The sequence below is a fragment of the Monodon monoceros genome, unplaced genomic scaffold, assembly GCF_005190385.1.
Source record: "Monodon monoceros isolate NGI ecotype Baffin Bay Population unplaced genomic scaffold, NGI_Narwhal_1 Super_Scaffold_1, whole genome shotgun sequence".
In the NCBI taxonomy this organism is placed as follows: domain Eukaryota; kingdom Metazoa; phylum Chordata; class Mammalia; order Artiodactyla; family Monodontidae; genus Monodon; species Monodon monoceros.
In genome coordinates, this window is record NW_021703765.1 from 25,505,787 (window position 1) to 25,527,558 (window position 21,772).

The 21,772-nt window shown below is 41.4% G+C and overlaps 1 protein-coding gene and 1 pseudogene across 1 annotated transcript in view; one reads left to right on the forward strand and one right to left on the reverse strand.

The window, feature by feature from the left end:
* Window positions 1-21,772, reverse strand: part of KATNAL2 (katanin catalytic subunit A1 like 2) — an 89,862-nt gene that overhangs the window by 56,140 nt on the left and 11,950 nt on the right. The window lies entirely within an intron of this gene.
* LOC114894554 lies at window positions 1,779-20,323 on the forward strand (annotated as a pseudogene).

Here is a 21,772-nt window from a genome sequence, read left to right on the forward strand (position 1 = left end):
CCACACCATGCATCACGTGGGATCTTGATTCCCCGACCAGGGATAGAACCTGCGCCCCCTGAATTGGAAGTGCAGAGTCTTAACCACTGGACCGCCAAGGAACTTCCTTGTTCTTGTTTTTTTTTTTTTTGCGGTACGCGGGCCTCTCACTTTTGTGGCCTCTCCCGTCGCGGAGCACAGGCTCCGGACGCGCAGGCTCAGCGGCCATGGCTCACGGGCCCAGCCGCTCCGCGGCATGTGGGATCTTCCCAGACCGGGGCACGAACCCGTATCCCCTGCATCGGCAGGCGGACTCGCAACCACTGCGCCACCAGGGAAGCCCTGTTCTTGTTTTTTGAATGCACTATTCTCTTATGATTCAATGTCAGTTATGTTCAATATTTGCTGTTTATGTAGGCAGGTAAAACACTATTTTATAAAGATATCCATCCAAAATGATTCAAATAAAGTTTTGTTGCTTACGGTAATAAGTTTTTACTCACACTGCCAGAAAATAAAGAAAATGAAGCAACCTGTGTTTCGAAGAGCTTGTGAAGGAAGTATAGTAAGTACCACTTTTTCAACGAAAAGGTATTCTGGTTTCTGCCACTCAAAAGGTAGTTATTGCTTTTTTAAAAAATTAATTTGCATTTTAGTTATCACAGTTTTATACACATTTTGTTGTTGTTTTTGTTAGTTTAATGTTTTGCTTTGAATTCAGGCTAAAATAAATGAAATCAAGTTCTCAGAAGTCTAAGAGAAAAGGAGATTAAAGGAAAATTATAATCCTTGAAGTAATAAAATATAAAACACAAAAAATAGTGACTTAGACTGGGATAAAATATTTACAGATGACACATCTGATAAAGAACTATTATTAAAAATATACAAAGAGCTCTTAAAACTCCACAATAAGAAAATAAACAACCCAATTAAAAATGGGCAAAAGAGATGAACAGACACCTCACAAAAGGAGATATATGAATGGTAAATAAATATATAAAAAGATGCTCAACATCGTATGTCACCAGGGAATGACAAATTAAAACAACAAGAAGATAGCACTGCACACCTCTTAGAATGGTGAAAATCCAAAACACTAACACCACCACATGCCGGTGAGGATGTAGAGCAATGGGAACTCTCATTTATTGCTGGTGGGAATGCAAAACAGTACAGCCACTTTGGAAGACAGTTTGGTGGTTTCTTACAAAATTAAGCATACCCTTACCATATGATCCAGCAGTCACGCTCCTTGGTATTTACTCCAGAGTTGAAAACAGGTTTACACACAAACCTGCACACTGAAGCTGCTGATGCAGCTTTATTCATAATTGCCGAAAGCAACCAAAATGCCCTTCAGTAGATGAATGGATAAATAAAGTATGGTACATCCACACAATGGAATATTAATCAGTAGTAAAAAAATAATAATAAACTACCAAGCCATGAAAAGACATGTAGGAAACTTAGATGCATATTACTCAGTAAAAAAAGCCAATCTGAAAAGGTTACAATGCAAGAAATTTTCACATATTGAGGTATGGGGAAGTCATTCTGGCATATACGTGATTTGGCTTGAATAGAATAGCCTGTTCTGTAGCCTATCAGACAAACTGTACGTCTGCTTTAACCATTAAGGAAAAGAGGGAAGGAGGGAGAGCACAGAGAATTTCAGGGCAGTGAAATTATTCTATATGATACTATCATGGTGCCTACATGTCATTAAAGATTTGTCAAAATCCATAGAATGTGCACCAGAAGTGAACTCTAATGTAAACTATGGACTTTGAGTGACAATGACGTGTCAAGGTAGGTTCATCTGACACAGGAGGTTGATACTGGGGAAGCCCGTGCATGTGTGGGGCAGGGGGTATAAGGGAATTCTCCATACTTTCCACTCAATTTTTTTTTTTTTTTTTTATGCGGTACGTGGGCCTCTCACTGTTGTGGCCTCTCCCATTGCGGAGCACAGGCTCCAGACGCGCAGGCTCAGAGGCCATGGCTCACGGGCCCAGCCACTCCGCGGCATGTGGGATCTTCCCGGACCGGGGCACGAACCCGTGTCCCCTGTATCGGCAGGTGGACTCTCAACCACTGTGTCACCAGGGAAGCCCTTTCCACTCAATTTTGCTGTGAAACCAAAACTGCTCTAAAAAATGTCTATTTTTTAAACTATTAACTGATTTTTAAACAAATATATCAGACTTAATATATTTAAATGGAGTCACCCTTCAATGTAGTTACCTCAGCAGGTCATGCTTTTATTCCATTGCTCAAAATATTTCCGAAACTCCTCTTTTAAAATTGTCTTCAATGTAGATTAATGACCACAGTCTTCCCCAGCCCACATTTACAAAAATAATATGTGGCCCTGTAGAAAACTGGGACAATGCATAAAGGCACAAGAAAAAAATTAGATGTTTTGGTCACATTGTTTCCATCTTCTTACAAAATAGGCTTCTCATGTGTTTTGATAACCTATGCTTTTTCTTCTTAAAAATATCAATACTTTGTAAATATTTTTCCCAGTTATTAGAAGCTTTTCTAAGACATGACTTTTAATGACTGCAGAGAATGCGCCATAACTTAATCACCCCTCAGCTGTTGGAGAGTCCTCTTATTTGAAGTAGTGCCTCACTAAATTTAAGAACGCACTTTATTAGCAGTTTTCACTCTTTCTAAAATCCAAATTTGCCCTCAAGGACAGATCTGATAACATTTGGAGAGCTTTAAAACTGTATGACAGGTCATTCTTAAAAACTGACCTTTGGTACATTTCTACCTCTGTCCTTGAAGAAACCCCTTTTGTCCGAGTGAGTTAAAAAACTGGAAAGCAACTTACCAAGATGAGTTAAAGACTCAAGAAGGCAATTACAGTAATCTTCTTTGCTATGTTTTTATTATTATGAAATACATCATTCATATAGAAGAATGTATAAAACATCCATTCATTTTTAATAATAATAATAATAACAAGCATCACCCTGGTTAAGCTCCAGAGCACCTTCAGTGTCTTAGAAACTCCCTCGTGCTGTTCCTTTCGGACGTTTCCCCTCCTCCCACCAGAGGTAACTTCCATCCTGACTTTTATGCTCATCACTCCCTTTTTCTTTATGGTTTTTACCAACTATACATCCATAAAAAAAACAGTGTTTAGTTTCTACATTTTTGAATGTTATATGAATGGAATACACATGTATTTCTTGTGACTATTTTTGTTTCACAGTATGTAATTTCCCCCAAAAAAATTCATATCAGGGCTTCCCTGGTGGTGCAGTGGTTGAGAGTCCGCCTGCCGATGCAGGGGACACGGGTTCGTGTCCCAGTCCAGGAAGATCCCACATGCCACAGAGCAGCTGGGCCCGTGAGCCATGCCATGGCCGCTGAGCCTGCGCGTCCGGAGCCTGTGCTCTGCAACGGGAGAGGCCACAACAGTGAGAGGCCCGCGTACCGCAAAAAAAAAAAAAAAAAAAATTCATATCAGAGTAAGAGCTTAGGCATGATCCAGCTATTCCATAATATCTTCACTTCAATTATCTGCTTCCACAGTTTTTTTAGTCTGGGGGCATAATTTTCCAGTGTCTTACAGGGTTGCTCTCTAAGGCTTCTCAAGTTAACTCTTCTCTTTCCCAGAAAACAGAAGTATAGTTAAGTATTTCTTCATGGTGCCCCAAGAACCTGGCATGGTGCCAAGTGCTAAGCAGAGACTGGTATTTCTTGATAGGTCCACTAGAAAACTGTTTTTGTCAAACTACAGGTCATGAAATCAGTGGGCTACCAGCAGCATAGTTCAATGCAACAGAATTATCACAGAATGCATAACAGGTAAGAAGGCTTAGTATTGCTTCGTGAAACTTTTGTTGCGTTTGCGTGTGTGTGTCCACTGGATCCCAGTCTAAGACGTCTCACAGTTGGTCACAGTAAAAAAAAACTTGAAAGCCACTATACAAAATGACATCCTATTAAGATGTCCAACACTGGCAGTTTTCCCTCATCTTTCTGAAGATGCTGACACAACAACTCTTGGTGAAGACTGAAGCCTTTCTAATTTACCAAAACTAGCCTTGGTAGTCAGTCTCTATTTTTCTAAGTTGATTTGCCTCGCCTGTAGTGCCATCTAGTGTATGAGGAAGGGAAGTACTTCATGAAATTTAGGTAGTTCCAAATTACTACTTACATAATAAAAAAGGTGACAATCATCACAAAATTTAGTCCAAATCAAGTTTTCAAAATAAAACTGCATATTAAACAAGCAGTAATAAGATTGATGGGATATGCTTCTAAATGTCCACATTCTCAAACTCATGCTTGGGGGTTAGACTCAGAACCGAGGTCTCTGGTTCCGGCCTGTGCCCTTCCCTGCATCAACTCCTCCCCTGCATTAACCCCTCCCATCAGTGTCCCCTCCTGCCCCTGCACATTCACATCTGACCAGAGAGAAGCTGCTCTTCCAATCTGCCAAAAATTGTGCCAAATTTGCCCAAATTAAACAACCGTGGTTGCCAGTCTTAGCAGAGCTCACATAGCAACAAATGGTGTCTCTTACAATTCCTCAAACATAATCTCACAATTTTAGTGACCATTTCAAAGCAACTACTGGCTAGACCTCAGTTAGTTAGTCACCCTGCGGCACCAGGAGGAGTGCGCGTCTTATAGGAGATTATGCCTTTAATTCCTGAAAAACACAGTCTTGCTGTAAGTGAAGCCCATCCATCTCATCTGTACGCAAAGGTCTTTGAGAACAAAAGGATTTGAATTAAAGAGCCATGAAAGCCATGAATATCCCCAGAGGGACTGCACTCGACACTGACCAGGTCCATTTCCACCTGGTGTTTTGCAAACTGTGGGGTGCTCTGCCAGCCTCAGGTCAGTGTTTGGTGGGTACTTAACAGCTGTTAGTTGCTTTGTTCATATAGTTCAGAGACCCTCCATCCTTCACTCTGAAAGCACATGCCTCTTCCTAATCTAAACACGCACTAATGCAAATGGTCCCTTATGACTAAGATGCTGAGAAAAAACAGCCGGGAGTGTTTTGCTTGTGCTCCTCAGTATGACACACACTGCACTGGCTTTGGCTGACAGCCCTGAATTTCCTGAAGGTGGTCACCTGGGTAGAGCCCAGATCAGATTTATACAACTATCACCATGATAATTTAAAAACATATTCATTACCCCAAAAAGAAACTCTGCACCCCTTAACCGTCACCCCCTGTCCTTAAAAGCCATAGAATTGCACACTTTAAATGGGTGAGTTAGACTTCCCTGGTGATCCAGTGGTTAAGAAGCCGCCTTCCAATTCAGGGGACGCGGGTTCCATCCGTGGTCAGGGAAATAAGATCCCACATGCCACAGGGCAACTGAGCCCCTAGTGTGCCTCAGCTAGAGAGCCCGCACACCACAACTACAGAGAAGCCCGCACGCCACAACGAAGATCCTGCATGCCACAACGAAGACCCAGCACAGCCAAGAAAAAAAATCTAAAAAAAGAATCATCTTAGAAAAATAAAAAATAAAAAAATAAATGGGTGAGTTGCATGGTATATGAATTATATCTCAATAAAACTGTTTTAAAATGCATAAAACAGGGAGAGTTAGGGAGAAAAAGGCTAAAACGAATGTAAATAATTTGAGCAATGTTTTGAGTAATATAAAATAAATGATATGACTGGAAATAGAAATGATTTCATGCAATATTTTGAAGTTATTCAAAATGGAAATGGGGGGGCTGCTTATCACCCACACTGCTGTGAGGGCCTCCTCACCGCCCTGATGGCAGAGCCTGGTCATGTCTTGGGATGCGGCAACGATGCTTCTTTACTTGCTCTGATGACTTGGCTGTAACAAGCTTGCTGAGTCAATGTGGCTACAGGGTAGACTCCCCAGACGGAAAAGAAAACACAAAATCATCTAGGCAGATATTTCCTTTATGTTTTCTTTCTGGTTTTATCACAACTTGCAGTACACAGAAAAGTTGAAGAAACCATCTTAAGTAGTGTTAATATTTCCTCAGTTCATTTGGAAAAAAATAAACTTCTTTCAAAAAGAATCTCAAAATTTTTTAACGCAGAAATTTAAAAATTTTTATCCAGATAATATTCATAGTTGGCAAGGTGTGAAAGAATATGTACTCAGATACAGTTGGTGGAAATGTAAACTAGTACAACACTTTTATACAGCAAAAGGAAACATGCACATGCCCACTGACCCCGCAATTCCATACCTCACCATTTATGCTAGATCAATTATACTATATTATAGAAATACTTCACATGTGCAAAATAATAAATGTTCAAGGATGTCTAATACAGCATTATGTGTATTCCCCTCCAAAATTAGAAATACTCTAAAATGTCTATTAGTGGTTAACTAAATCATGATACAGGCTTACTATGTATCACTTTGCCCCAATAAAAAGAACGAAGTAGATCTATATACACTGACGAGGAAAGATTTTGAAGACATTGTATTTTCTCTCCACCCACTTACTGTCCACTCCCAAATAGAAAGAAAGTGTGAATCAAAGGTAATGTTTAACTCTTTGACATAAATCACAGCAGGATCCTTTTTGACCCACCTCCTAGAGAAATGGAAATAAAATAAAAAAATAAACAAATAGGACCTAATGAAACTTAAAAGCTTTTGCACAGCAAAGGAAACCATAAACAAGACCAAAAGACAACCCTCAGAATGGGAGATAATATTTGCAAATGAAGCAACTGACAAAGGATTAATCTCCAAAATATACAAGCAGCTCATGCAGCTCAATATCAGAAAAACAAACAACCCAATCCAAAAATGGGCGGAAGACCTAAATAGACATTTCTCCAAAGAAGACATACAGATTGGCAACAAACACATGAAAAGATTCTCAACATCACTAATCATTAGAGAAATGCAAATCAAAACCACACTGAGGTATCACCTCACATGAGTCAGAATGGCCATCATCAAAAAATCTAGAAACAATAAATGCTGGAGAGGGTGTGGAGAAAAGGAAACCCTCCTGCTTTGTTGGTGGGAATGTAAATTGATACAGCCACTATGGGGAACAGTATGGAGGTTCCTTAAAAAACTAAAAATATGACCCAGCAATCCCACTACTGGGCATATACCCTGAGAAAACCATAATTCAAAAAGAGTCATGTACCACAATGCTGATTGCAGCTCTATTTACAATTGCCAGGACATGGAAGCAACCTAATGTCCATCGACAGATGAATGGATAAAGAAGATGTGGCACATATATACAATGGAATATTACTCAGTCATAAAAGGGAACGAAATTGAGTTATTTGTAATGAGGTGGATGGACCTAAAATCTGTCATACAGAGTGATGTCAGAAAGAGAAAAACAAATACTGTATGCTAACGCACATACATGGAATCTAAAAAAAAGGTACTGATGAACCTATTGGCAGGGCAGGAATAAAGACACAGACGTAGAGAACGGACTTGAGGACACAGGGGTGAAGGGGAAGCTGGGACGAAGTGAGAGAGTAACACTGACATATATACACTACCAAATGTAAAATAGATAGCTAGTGGGAAGCAGCCGCATAGCACAGGGAGATCAGCTCGCTGCTTTGTGACAACCTAGAGGGGTGGGATAGGGAGGGTGGGAGGGAGGCTCAAAAGGGAGGGGATATGGGGATATATGTATACTTATAGCTGATTCACTTGGTTGTACAACAGAAACTAACACAACATTGTAAAGCAATTATACTCCAATAAACCTATAAAAAAAGGTAATTAAATTTGACAAAGAAAAACTTCGATTAGTACAAAAAGTTTAAAAAGAAACGTCTTTCTCTTCACCCTATCCACCATTGTTAATTTCTCATGTAATCATTCTGAAAGGGGCTTATGAATATATCAACATATATATGCACAAATTCTTTTAAATTTGCAAAAAATTTTATCATTTTGTATATACTGTTGGGCATCTTGCTTTTTCCCCCACTTAATAATATGTCTTGAACATCTTTCTATGTGAGCAGATGCAAATCTACCTAATTCTAAGACATATGTAAGGTGAAAAATCACAGAAATACATACCCACACTCTTTCACTCATAGAAAAAGAAAGGAATAAAAATCTAGATGTGTAGTTACCTCTGGGTAGAGGAAAGGGATGGGGGCACAGCGGCTCAATTTTTTATCCATAGACTTCTGAATTGTTTAACTTAATACTTTGGCAAGTAAAGAGCAAAGAAACACGTTGGCTTGGGTTCAACTGTTCACAGATCAAAACACTTCCAGGCTAAGGAATTCCATCATCACCTTGGCAGATGAGCCACTCTGACATCTGGGTTCCCTCCCCTCCCCTCCATCAGTAGATATGGGGGTGGGGTGAGAAATGTCCTGACACTGATGCTGGCCTTGGGTGTTCCATTCACTAGGAGGGAAAGATCCAGACAAAGTCACCCAAAGGCAGCTCCTCCTCCACACTACACTTCCTACTCCCATGTCCCCCTGAATTTACCTCCCTCCCTCCATGTGCATATACACTGAGGGAGAGAAACATAGGAGTCTTATTGTCCACTATCCATACGGAGAGCTTTGGCTTTCACAGCTGCCTTCACCAAACTTGAGCTGGAGGATTTGTCAGAATAATCTCCCTCAAATTCCTTTTAGAATCCCTGGAGAGTCACTTAAACAGTGAACACCACTGACCTAGTGAACTCATGGTACATCAGGATGAATAGGAAGGCAAAGCTCTAATTCTTGGGATGGACTTCCGGATCCTGAGCTGATCTGAGCAATGTTGATCATATTCTTGAAAGGCTATAAACGATCTATCAGAGGGACTTGAGCAAAGTTTTTATTATATTCCTGGAAAACGATAGCTGTCCCAACTCCAATCAAGAGTATTTCTACGGCTTTATGGCTGGAATCACAAAGTTTGGCAAACAGTCCTGATCTCTACAGCAAATGATGGGGACTGAAGGATACTCTGGTTCAGTGACTTAGAATTGTTTGATAATGAGGTTGCTTCAAAAATGGCTTTTTACCATGCAGACTGTGAAACAGCTTATAGTTGGGGTGCCCAGGGCTTAAAATAATAATGCTACTTCTTTAAGTTTGATGAAAATTCAGAATTTAAGGAGAGATAAGAAAACTCTATTCAAATACCTAGTGTTAAATATTTAAGGCGTGAGGTTACTTGAAACACAGAATACAGTCTTATAAATTTGTTAATTAAAAGTATAAAGTTTGCCAGATCTATAACACCTTTCTACTCATGCCATTCAAATTATCATAGAAAATTGTCTTCTGAATTAAAAGACTAAGAATAGGCCACCACCAATGGTCAATTTAAACTGTAAAAGATGGTGTGCCCCTGAAATGGACACAATTAGATGCTCAATTAGTTTCTGTCTACCAAAGAAAGGAGGCCCAGAAGTGAGCATCTAACTGGGGTGTCTCATTTGCCTCTGCTTCAATAATCTGGCTGTTTTCTACTTCCTTCATTTCCTTTGTGGGCTACTGTACCACAAAAGCGCCTACATTACCAGATCCAAAGTCGAATCCTATGATACTGTAGCCTGAGGAAAAGAAACATTGACTATCGTTCCTAGCTTTAGACCCAGAAGATATTTAGGAAATGTTACTGTATATACACCACAAACAGCATTAGTGCTTTTAATTTCTTTTTTATGGGTGCAGTGGAGATTAATTTGCATGAGCTCGTTTCAATTTCTGTAATAAGATCTAAATTTTGCATTAAGCTTTCCATCTCAAAAACAAACAGTTAAAAAGGACACATTTCTTCTTTCAAATGTTTTCATTATAGTTCCATTTTACAGTCCTTGCATCTAATATTCACTTAAAAGCTTGAATATATATACCCATAGGTTCTAATTTGTTTCCTGATTATCTCCCGTTTCTACCAAGAAACTTCCCAAGTTCCAAATGCTGCACAACTTGACAAAGCACTAGAACTACCAGAAGGGGCATCTACAGATCCAGGGAAGGTATTTATTGTACTTAATACAAAATCAGAACAGGTCAGCTACGCTCAGGAACAGTGTTCCATGAAGGGAGGCATTAGTTGTAAATCCTGAGACTGAACTGGTTATAGAATTGGGGATTTCAGGGAAGTATAAAGCCTACTGAAACACAGGGGACTTGCTGTGCCATGCCATTGTTATTAAACATGGAACTAGATTATGGACAGGCTACTTTCTAGTTGCATGATGGAGAGATCAGACTGCAATCACAGTAAGGTGACACCACAGTCTCACCAGGGATAGAACAGCAGGTGAAACCTTGAGGAAACAATCAGACAACTGTAGAAAGGGAGATGTTCTCCAAAACAATTGGCATGGTTTCTTGAACAGGTTAGTGTCATTAAAAATAAAAAAGGAGGGCTTCCCTGGTGGCGCAGTGGTTGGGAGTCCGCCTGCCTATGCAGGAGACACGGGTTCGTGCCCCGGTCCGGGAAGATCCCACATGCCGCGGAGCGGCTAGGCCCGTGAGCCATGGCCACTGAGCCTGCGCGTCCGGAGCCTGTGCATCCGGAGCCTGCAGGTCCAGAGCCTGTGCTCCGCAATGGGAGAGGCCACAACAGTGAGAGGCCCGCGTACAGCAAAAAATAAATAAATAAATAAATAATAAAATAAAATAAAATAAAATAGGAGAGAACGGCCAAGATGGTGGAGTAGGAAGACCCTGAGCTCACCTCCTCCCATGGGCACACCAAAATTACAACTATTTACAGAGCAACTAGTGATGAGAAAGACCAGAAGACTAGTAGGAAAGTTCTTCTACAACTAAAGACATAAAGAAGGAACCACAATGAGACAGGTAGGAAGGGCAGAGATGCTGTATAGTCAAGACCCATACCCGTGGGTGGGCAGCCCACAAATGGGAAGATAATTACAGTTGCAGTGGTTCTCCACAAGGAGTGAGGGGTTCAAGCCCCACATCAGGCTCCTGAGCCTGGGGGTCCTGCACCAGGAAGATAAGCCCCTAGAATGTTTGGCTTTGAAGGTCAGTGGGGCTTACTTTCAGGAGAGCCAGAGGGCTATGGGAAATAAAGACTTCATCTGTAAAATGCGCACAAAATCTCACATGTGCTGGGACCTAGGGCTGAAGCAATAATTTGAAAGGAGCCTGAGTCAGATGCACCTGGTGATCTTGGAGAGCCTCCTAGAGAGGCGGGAGGAAACTGGAGCTCACCCTGGGGACACAGACACTGGTGGCAGCCATTTTTGGAAGCTTGTTCTACCACAAGGACACTGTTGCTGGCCAATGCCATTCTGGAATCCTCCCTCTAGCTTATTAGTGCTGGGACTGGCCCCACCTACCAGCCTGGAAGCACCAGTACTGGGACATCTCAGGCCAAGTAGCTAGATGGGCGGGGATAAAACCTCACCCACCAGTAGGCTAGCTGCCTTAATACCCCCGAGCCCACAGCTGCCCCGGGACTCAGTCCTGTTCCCCAGAACCCTCACACCAGTGAACCTGCACTAGCCCCGGGACCTCATGGGCCTCAGCCTCACCCACGGCAGGCTGCCACTAGTCCTGGGAACCCCTTGGCCCTGGGCCCATCCACCAGCAGGCCAACACTAGCCCCAGGATCCCCCCAACCCCAGGATCCAGCCCCACTCACCAGCAGGCCAACACCAGCTTTAGGACACCCCAGACCCCACAGACAGCTGTGTCAGGAACAGGTCCCACACCAGCAGGCCATCTAGTGGATCCGGGACACCTAGCCCCACAACCACCATCCTAGAACCTGGCTCCACCCATCAGCAGACCAGCACTAGCCCCAGAACACACCAGGGCCTTGTACCCAGCTGCCCTGTGACCCCGCCTCACGCACCAGTGACTAGCAGCTTCAGCACAAGACAGGGCCTGACAACAAACCAGTTTTTTTTAATACATATATATATTGCTATATATAAACCAGCCAGGCATACCAGACCACCCACAGTAGTCAGCCTGTCACAACAGAAGGACCCACACAGCCCACATAGGGGGCACCCCTAGAGCATATAGCTCTTGTGACCAGAGGGAAGTGCATTGCTGGGAAACACAGGACATCTATAAAAGTCCACTTCTCCAAGGTCAGGGAAACATAATCAACCTACCAAATATACAGAAATTAAAACAGCAAATTAGGTAAAATCAGGTGACAGAAGAATATGTTTCAAATGAAGGAACATGATAAAACCCCAGAAGATGAACTAAGTGAAGTGGAGGTAATCAATCGACCCAATAAAGAGTTCAAGGTAGTAACTGTAAAGATGCTCAAAGAACTCAGGAGAAGATTGGGTGAGCAGAGTGAGAAGGTGGAAGTTATTAATAAGGAGTTAGAAAACATAAAGAAGAACCAAAGATAAAGAATACAGTAACTGAAATTTTAAAATACACTAGAAGTAATCAGCAGTAGATTAGATGATACAGCGGAATGGATCAGTGAGCTGGAAAACAGAGTAGTAGAAATCACACAAGCTGCACAGGAAAAAGGAAAAAAATTTTAATGAGGATAGCTTAAGAGACCTCTAGGACAACATCAAGGTACTAACATTCACATTATAGGGTCCCAGAAGGAGAAGAGGAGAGAAAGTGGTAGAAAACTTATCTGAAGAAATAATAGTAGAAAACTTCCCTAACCCGTGAAAAGAAATGGACATCCAGGTCCAAGAATCACAGAGATTCCCAAACAGGATCAACCCAAAGAGGACCACACCAACACATAGTGTAATAAAAATAGCAAAAATTAAAGATAAAGTGAGAGATAAAAATAGCAAGAGAAAAGCAACAAGTTAAGTACAAGGAAACTCCCATAGGCTATCAGCTGACTTTTCAACAAAAACTCTGCAGGCCAGAAGGGAGTGGCAATGTATTTAAAGAGATGAAACGGAAAAACCTACAACCAAGAATGCTTTATCTGGCAATGCTTTCATTCAGATTTGACAGAGTGATCAAAAGGTTTACAGACAAGCAAAAGCTAAAGGAGTTCAGCACTACCAAACCAGCTTTACAAGAAATGTTAAAAAGACTTCTTTAAGTGAAAAAGAAGAGACCACTACTGGAAATAGGAAAATTATGAAAGGAAAAATCTTATTGGTAAAGGCAAATATACTAAAAAGGTAGTAAATCAACCACATGCAAAACTAGTAGGAAGGTTAAAAGACAAGCATACTAGACTCATCTATATCCATATTAAGTATTTAAGGGATATAAAAAACAAAAAGATGGGAAATATGATGTCAAAAACAATAAACATGGGGGAGTAAAAATGTAGGATTGTTAAAATGTATTTGAACTTAAAAGATCAGCATCTTAAAATATATATTGGTATATATAAACCTCACGATAACCACAATCCAAAAATCCATAATAGATACACACACACAAAAAGAGAAAGGAATCCAACCATAACACTAAAGATAGTCATCAAATCACAAGGGAAGAGAGCAAAAGAAGACAGAAAGAAAAAGAACTACAATAACAACCGCAAAACAATTAATAAAATGGCAATAAGTACATATCTATCAATAGTTACTCTAAATGTAAATGGACTAAATGTTCCAATCAAAAGACATAGAGTGGCTGAATGCACACAATAACAAGACCCGTATATATGCTGCCTACAAGAGACTCACTTTAGATCTAAAGACACACATGGACTGAAAGTGAAAGGATGGAAAAGGGTATTCCACGCAGACTAAAATGAAAAGAAAGCCAGGGTAGCAATACTTATATCAGGTAAAAGACTTTAAAACAAAGACTGTAACAAGAAACAAAGAAGGACATTACATAATGATCAAGGGATCAATCCAAGAAGACAATTGTAAATATATATGCACCCCATATAAGAGCACCTAAATACATAAAGCAAATATTAACAGACAGAAAGGGGAAAACAGTATTACAGTATGACAGTATTACAATAATAGTAAGGTAATTTAACAACCCCCACTTACATCAATGGACAGATCATCCAGACAGAAAATCAATAAGGAATCACTGGCCTTAAAAGACACATTAGGCCAAATGGATCATATCCATATACATGAAACATTCCATCCAAAAGCAGCAGAATACACATTCTTTTCAAGTGCACATGGAACATTCTACAGGACAGATCACATGCTAGGCCACAAAACAAGTCTCAGTAAATTTAAGAAAACTGAAATCATAACAAGCATCTTTTCCAATAACAACACTATGAGACTAGAAATCAAATACAGGAAAAAAATGCAAAAACACAAACATGTGGAGGCTAAACAATATGCTACTACACAACCAATGGATCATTGAAGAAATCAAAGACAAAATTTTAAAAACCTGGAGAAAATTAAAACAAAAAAACACTATCCAAAATCTATGGGACAAAGCAAAAGCAATTCTAACAGGGAAGTTTATAGCAATACAAGTTTACCTCAGGAGACAAGAAAAATCTCAAACAACCTAACCTTACACCTAAAGGAACTAGAGAAAGAAAAAACCCACAAAATTAATAAAAGGAAAGAGATCAGAGCAGAAATGAAATAAAGACTAAAAAAAGAAATAGAAAAGATGAATGAAACCAAGAGCTGGTTGTTTGAAAAGATAAACAAACTTGATAAACCTTTAGCCAGACTCATCAAGAAAAAAATAGAGGGCTTCCCTGGTGGCGCAGTGATTGAGAGTCTGCCTGCCGATGCAGGGGACATGGGTTCGTGCCCCAGTCCAGGAAGATCCCACATGCCGCGGAGCGGCTAGGCCCGTGAGCCATGGCCGCTGGGCCTGAGCGTCCGGAGCCTGTGCTCTGCAATGGGAGAGGCCACAACAGTGAGAGGCCCACGTACCTCAAAAAAAAAAAGAAAAAAGAAAAAAATAGAGAGGGCCCAAATCAACAGAGTCAGAAATGAAATAGAAGTTATAACCAACGCCACAGAAATACAAAGGATCATAAGAGGTAACTACAATTATATGCCAATAAAATGAACAACCTAGAAGAAATGGACAAATTCCTAGAAATGTACAATCTCTCAAGACTGAATCAGGAAGAAATAGAAAATATGAACAAACCAATTGCCAGTAATGAAATTGAAACAGTAATAATAATAATAATAATAAAAAACTCCCGACAAACAAAAGTCCAGGACCAGATGGCCTCACAGGTGAATTCTACCAAGCATTTAGAGAAGAGCTAAAACCTATCCTCCTCAAACTATTCCAAAAAACTGCAGAGGAAGGAACACGTCCAAACACATTTTTCCAAACATGAGGCCAGCATCACCCTGATGCCAAAAGCAGACAAAGACATCACAAAAAACCCAGAAAATTACAGGCCAATATCACTGATGAACATAGATGTAAAAATCCTCAACAAAATATTAGGCAAAACAACTTCAGAAAATAAGAACAAAGCTGGAGGTATCACACTGCCTGATTTCAAACTTTACTACAAAGCTACAGTCATCAAAACAGTATAGTACTGGCACAAAAACAGACACATGGATCAATGGAACAGAATAGACAGCCCAGAAATGAACCAAAACTTATATGGGCAGTTAATCTACAGCAAAGGAGGCTAGAATATACAATGGGGAAAAGACAGCCTCTTTAATAAATGGTGTTGGGAAAATGGACAGTTACACACAAAAGTATCAAACCAGAATACTCTCTCACACTATGCACAAAAATAAACTTGATGCATTAAAGACTTAAATGTAAGACCTGAGACCATAAAACTTCTAGAAGAAAACATAGGCAGTATGCTCTTTGACATTGATCTTTGTAATACTTTTTTGAATACGTCTCCTCAGGCAAGGGAAACAAAAGCAAAAATTAACAAATGGGACTACATCAAAGTAAAAGGCTTTGCACAGCGAAGGAAACCATCAACAAAATGAAAAGCCACATTCCGAATGGGAGAATATAATTGCAAAAAATATATCCAATACGGGGTTAATATCCAAAATATACAAAGATCTCATACAACTCAACATCAAAAAACAAACAACTGGATTAAAAAACAGGCAGAGGATCTGAATAGACATTTTTCCAAAGAAGACATACAGATAGCCAACAGGCAGATGAAAAGATTTTCAACATCACTAATCATCAGGGTAATGCAAATCAAAACCACAATGAGATACCACCTCATACCTGTCACAACGGCTATTATCAAAAAGACAACAAATAACAAGTGTTGGTGAGGATGTGCAGAAAAGGGAATCCTCTTGCACTGTTGATGGGAATGTAAATTGGTGCAGCCACTATGAAAAACAGTATGGAGATTCCTCAAAAAATTAAAAGTAGAACTACCATATGATCCAGCAATTCCACTCCTGGGTACTTATCCAAAGAAAATGAAAACACTAATTAGAAAAGATCTATGTACCCCTATGTTCATTGCAGCGTTATTTACAATAGCCAAGATACGGAAGCAACCTAATTGCCCAACAATAGGTGAATGGATAAAGAAGATGTGGCATATATATACAATTAAATATTACTCAGCCATAAAAAAAGAATGAAATATTGCCATTTACAATGACATGGATGGACCTAGAGGGTATTATGCTAAGTGAAGTAAATCCAACTGAGAAGGACAAATACTATATGGTTTCACATATATGTGGAATCTAAAAAACAAAACAAACGAACAAACATAACAAAACAGAAAAAGAGTTATAGATACAGAGAACAAACAGGTGATTGCCAGAGGGGAGCGGGAAGGAGGAAAGAAATAGGTGAGGGAGATTAAGAGGAACAAACTTCTGGCTGCAAAATAAATGAGTCACGGGTAGGAAATGCACAGTGTGGGGAATATAGTCAATAACTATATAATATCTTTGTATGATGACAGCTCAAAACTGACTTACTGTGTTGATCATTTTGAAATTATATAAATCGAATGTATATCAAGTCATTATGTCATATAACAGGAACTAACATAGTATGGTAAGTGAATTAAACTTCAAAACAAACAAACAAACAAACTCATAGAAAAAGAGATCAGATTTGTGGTTACCAGAGGCAGTAGGTGGAGGGAGGAGGAATTGGATGAAGGTGGTCAAAAGGTACAAGCTTCAGTTATAAGATAAATAAGTACTAGGGATATAATGTACAACATGATAAATATAATTAATACTGCTGTATTTATATATGAAAGTAGTTAAGAGAGCAAATCCCAAGAGTTCTTATCACAAGGAAAATTTTTTTTCTATTTCCTTAATTTTGTATCTGTATGAGATGCTAGATGTTCACTAAACTTGTGATAATCATTTCATGATGTATCAAGTCAAATCATTGTGCTGTATACCTTAAATTTATACAGTGCTGTATGTCAATTATATCTCAATAAAACTAGAAGATAAAATAAATAAAATAAATAGAAATAGAGAAGGTAGGGGATGGGAGAAGCTGTGCAAATTCAAAGAGACATAGGGGATACAACCAGATACAATGCATGATCCTGTTTCACACTCTGGTTAGAGAACTAGTTGGTTAAAGAACAATATTTACAATACAATTTCATTTTGATAAAATATACGGGTGCGTGCATGTATATGTATATACACACATAGCAAAGGATCTGGAAAGATTTACGGATACACACCAAGGTTCACTGTTGGGTAATAATACCTTAGTGTATCTGGGTTGTGGGAATGTGGTGGTTTTACTTATTTATTCTGTTTGTTACCTATTATTTCTTTAAGCTTGACTTATTATTACATAAGTAATCATTAGAACTGTCAATTTATACTACTGAGAATATTGAAAACAAAATAAAAGTAACTGTCAGGAATTCTTAGATCTAATAAATTCTAAGACTTTCAGTTTACTCACCCGTACAATGGGGATAATATAACTCTTCTTTGGTTGTGTAGAGGCTGGAATCAGTCGATGGCAAGCGCACAGCGCTAGGGTTGTCGTCACTGTTGATTGATTCCTGCTGCTCTCGGGACCCAAGTGGGACGGGGCGGCCCAGGGACTCCCGACTGGTGGTGATGTAATTTGGGCACAGCTCTCAGCCCCCTCAGGAAGGGGGCGCTGGGGCTTCCTTGCGTCCCGGACGCGCGCTGGTGGCCGTTCCCGTGGGGGCTCCGCGCCCCGAGCGCCAGAGGCGGGGCCGCGCCGTGTGCACCCGGGGGAGCTCGGGGCAGGGCAGGGCAGGGCCGGGCGGCGCCGTCCGGGCACCGGGTTGCGGAGGAGGCCGTGAAGAGACCAGAAGCGCCACTGGCCTCGCCCGTTCCGGCGGCCGTTCTCACGGAGAGCGGGGTCGGCCCGACGGCCAGTCGAGGGCACAAACGCCAGAGCGTCGGAAGCCTGGCCGGGACCTGGCGGCGCTGTGCAGGAGGCTGGTTCCAGTGGACGGAAACCCCGAGCCTGCCGAGAGGGACCTGGGGAAGAGCGATTCCCAACAGCCCCCAGAGGACGCTCCTTCGGAGAAGGAGGCGATGGAGGGGCACGGCCACGCACACTGCGCAGCCCTTAGAGACGGATCGCCCGGCCGCGAGCACAGACCAGAGCTGCACAGACACCCCTCAGAGCTCGTGAGGCCCTGCCACGGGTCCCACGGCCGGGAGAGGGGCGAGGACAGAAGGCGGTGCTGCGGGGGTTCCCCAGTTTATTCTTCGGGGCGGGGATCATCTGGTTACAGCTGGTCTCCTCCTCAGTCTAGCCGTCCTTGTCTGATGTACGGGGACTGTCACAGACGCCTGGCGGAGGCCCGTGTTGCACAGCAGAGGCCTGGAGAAGGCCCCTCAGATGCCCCTCGGGCCAGACTGGACCGCCGCCTGGGTGCACCCCAGGGGAGAGGGGCTGGGAGTCTAAGCAGGGGACACCAGCCTCCCCACAGGGACAAACGCCTGATCTGCACCAAGGGACACGAGAAGTCCTCTGCTTTGACCAGGCGAAAATCAGGCCTGGCCTTCTCCAGAGGAAAGGCCGCGGTCTCTCCCCCGGAACAGCGCAAACGAGAATCCGCCCTCTAGTGGTGTCGAGAAAGAGAAGGAAAGAGAGGGCCGCGGCATCCAGGTTTTACCTCCCTTCAGACGAGCTTCAGACCTTAAAAAGCGAAAGCACGAAGACTCCGAGAAAACCAAACCGGACAAAAACAAGCAGAGTCTCGACCGCTTGGACATAGCAGAGGGGATAAGAGGCCTGTTACCCAAGGTGAAAGAGAAGGTTTCCAATAACCAAAAGATTCAAGAAGGGAAAGTAAGACCTCCTCATTTGGATGGAAAGCCTGAGGGCTCCCTCCCTAAAGGTGAGGAGGTGGATATGGATAATGAATTCAAGCCGCCCACCATGTCTTTTGAGTCATACCTCAACCACAACCAGCCTAGGGAGAAAAAGAAAAAGATTATGAAAACTTCAGCCACTGCTCTTGAAGAAAAAGGACCTAAAAAATATGATTCAAGTGAAAACTTGGACTTGGTTCAGGAACTACCTAAGGTGAATGAAAACAGATCAGAGAAGCTGCAGCCCTCTGGAAACATCTGGGCCAAGCTGGAAAAAGTCCCCACTGATGCACCAGTGTGGCCGGACCTCCCATTACCCAGGGTCCAGGCCAATGACCATCCACTTCTTGCCTCTGGATTGATGTCCTCCTTACGACCAAAGCAAAAAGCACTGTCTTCACCCCAGGAAGAGGAAGAAGTTGGATTTACTGGACGCAGAATGAATTCTAAGATGCAAGTGTTTTCTGGCTCCAAGTGTGCCTATCTTGCCAAAATGATGACCTTGCGCCAGCAGTGCATCTGGGTACTTAAAACAACATCAATTCAATCTTTAAAGTAAGAGGAGTCCCATATTCGGTTCTTGAACCCATCTTGGAGAGCTGTGCACCTGATCAGCTGTATCGCATAGAGAAATACAATCATGCATTAGTCCAAGAAACAGACAAATTATGGAAAATTCACTCTCATCAAAACTTTAGGAAAGAAAGGCCAAAAGAGTACAAGACATGGCAAGAGATGTACATGCGGCTTCAGGATGCCCGAGAGCAGCGGCTTCAAGCACTGACAGTGAATATCCAATCTGCACAAGCCAATAAGCCCAAAGGCCGACAAGCAAAGATGATCCTTCTCAACTGTCTGGCCAGGCCACCTTCTGACATTCGAAGGAGGCAGGAGAAGTTTGAAATAGGAGAAGCAGCTGCCCCTGAAAAAGTCAAGATCAAGCCAGCCCTGTACCCCACAGGAACCATCCATACTCCCTCCAGCAGAAACAGCCTTAACCTCACCCGCGAGAAGCCAGCCGGAGCCTGCTCAAGCACCACCAGTACCCACTTGCCGCGGGTAGTCTGCGGCAGGAAACCTGCAAAGAAAATCACCCCCATGATGGCCAAGACAATTAAAGATTTCAAGAACATGTTCTCCCGACGGTAAATTGAGGCCTTGCCTTGGAGCTGGAATTCCAGAGGAGGAATACAAGGGCAGTGGGTGTTAGGGAATGGGACTTCCAAAGGAGACCAGAATGTTTTGCTTTGTGGAAACTTTTGGACTCTGACTCCTGTAGTTTTTAAGTGCTGCACCTGTGAGCTGCCATAGCCACTGCCTCCTGCCTGGAGAACACTTCAGAATTCTGAAGGTGAGATGCCTCAGTCCCACTGATGATTTTAAGATTCATTATACTTTTGTTGTTAACTAGCCTCTTTGTAAACAATATGACATAGTCTTAACAAATATTATCCCCAGATTGTGTTTATATAAATAAACAAAAGTACTTAACATGAGATTTTTTTTTTTTACTCTCAGAGTAGATGAGGTCTTCTTGGACACAAACCCAGAAGCAATTAATTAAAAAGACTGATATATTTGACCACATAAAAATTTAGAAATATATAAAACAACAAGGTCGAAAGATAAACAACAAACTGGGAAAGATATTTATAACTCAGTTAACATTCAGAAGGCAAATTTCCTTTATATATAATAAGGGCCCACAAATTAATGAGAAAAAAAAGACCAATAATTTACTATAAAAGTGGGCAAACATAGGAAAAGATGGTTCACACAAAAGAAAACACAAATGACTCTTAAATATATGACAAGATGCTCAATCTTACTAAAATGCAAATAAACATAATATGAGGAAGATGGTGGTGGTGGGATGAATTGGGAGATTGGGATTGACATATATACACTAATATGTATAAAATAGATAACTAACAAGAACCTGCTGTATAAAAAAATTAAATTCAAAAAAAAAGAAAAAAAACCCCATAACATGATACAAATTTTCACCTACCCGTTAAGTAGAATTCAAAAGATTAACAGCCTGCTGCGTTAGAGCAGATGATCATACATTACTAGTAGGTGATAAATTAATACAACTTCTATTGAAGTTAATAGGCAAATGTTAAATATATATTCTTTGGTACTACAATATCCCTTTTAGGATGAGAAACTGAATATATAAATGACTAATGGCCAGAACCACATAAGCTCAGGAAGCCAAACCACAACCTCTGCAGCAACCATCCCAGAAAACCAAATCACAGACTCTCTAGCAATCAGTCCAGGAAACTAAATCACAACCTCCTTAGCAACTGGCCCAGAGTGGTGAGGATTTGGTCAACTGCCGGCCTCCCTATTTTTGCCCTCAGCCTCCAAGTCAGGACCAACCAGAGAAAGCCAAATATGATCTCCAAATCAATCACATAAGATGCCCCACTTCTAGTTAGGCCCAACTCCGGATTTCCCAAGTCAGCAACCTCCAATCAGAAAATACTAAAGCCTTCCCTTAGTTTTTCACTATAAAGCTATCCCACTCCCCTGCCTGCCAAATGCAAGTGATGGTAGCTGACTCCCTTGCTATAGCAAGCTCTCAATAAA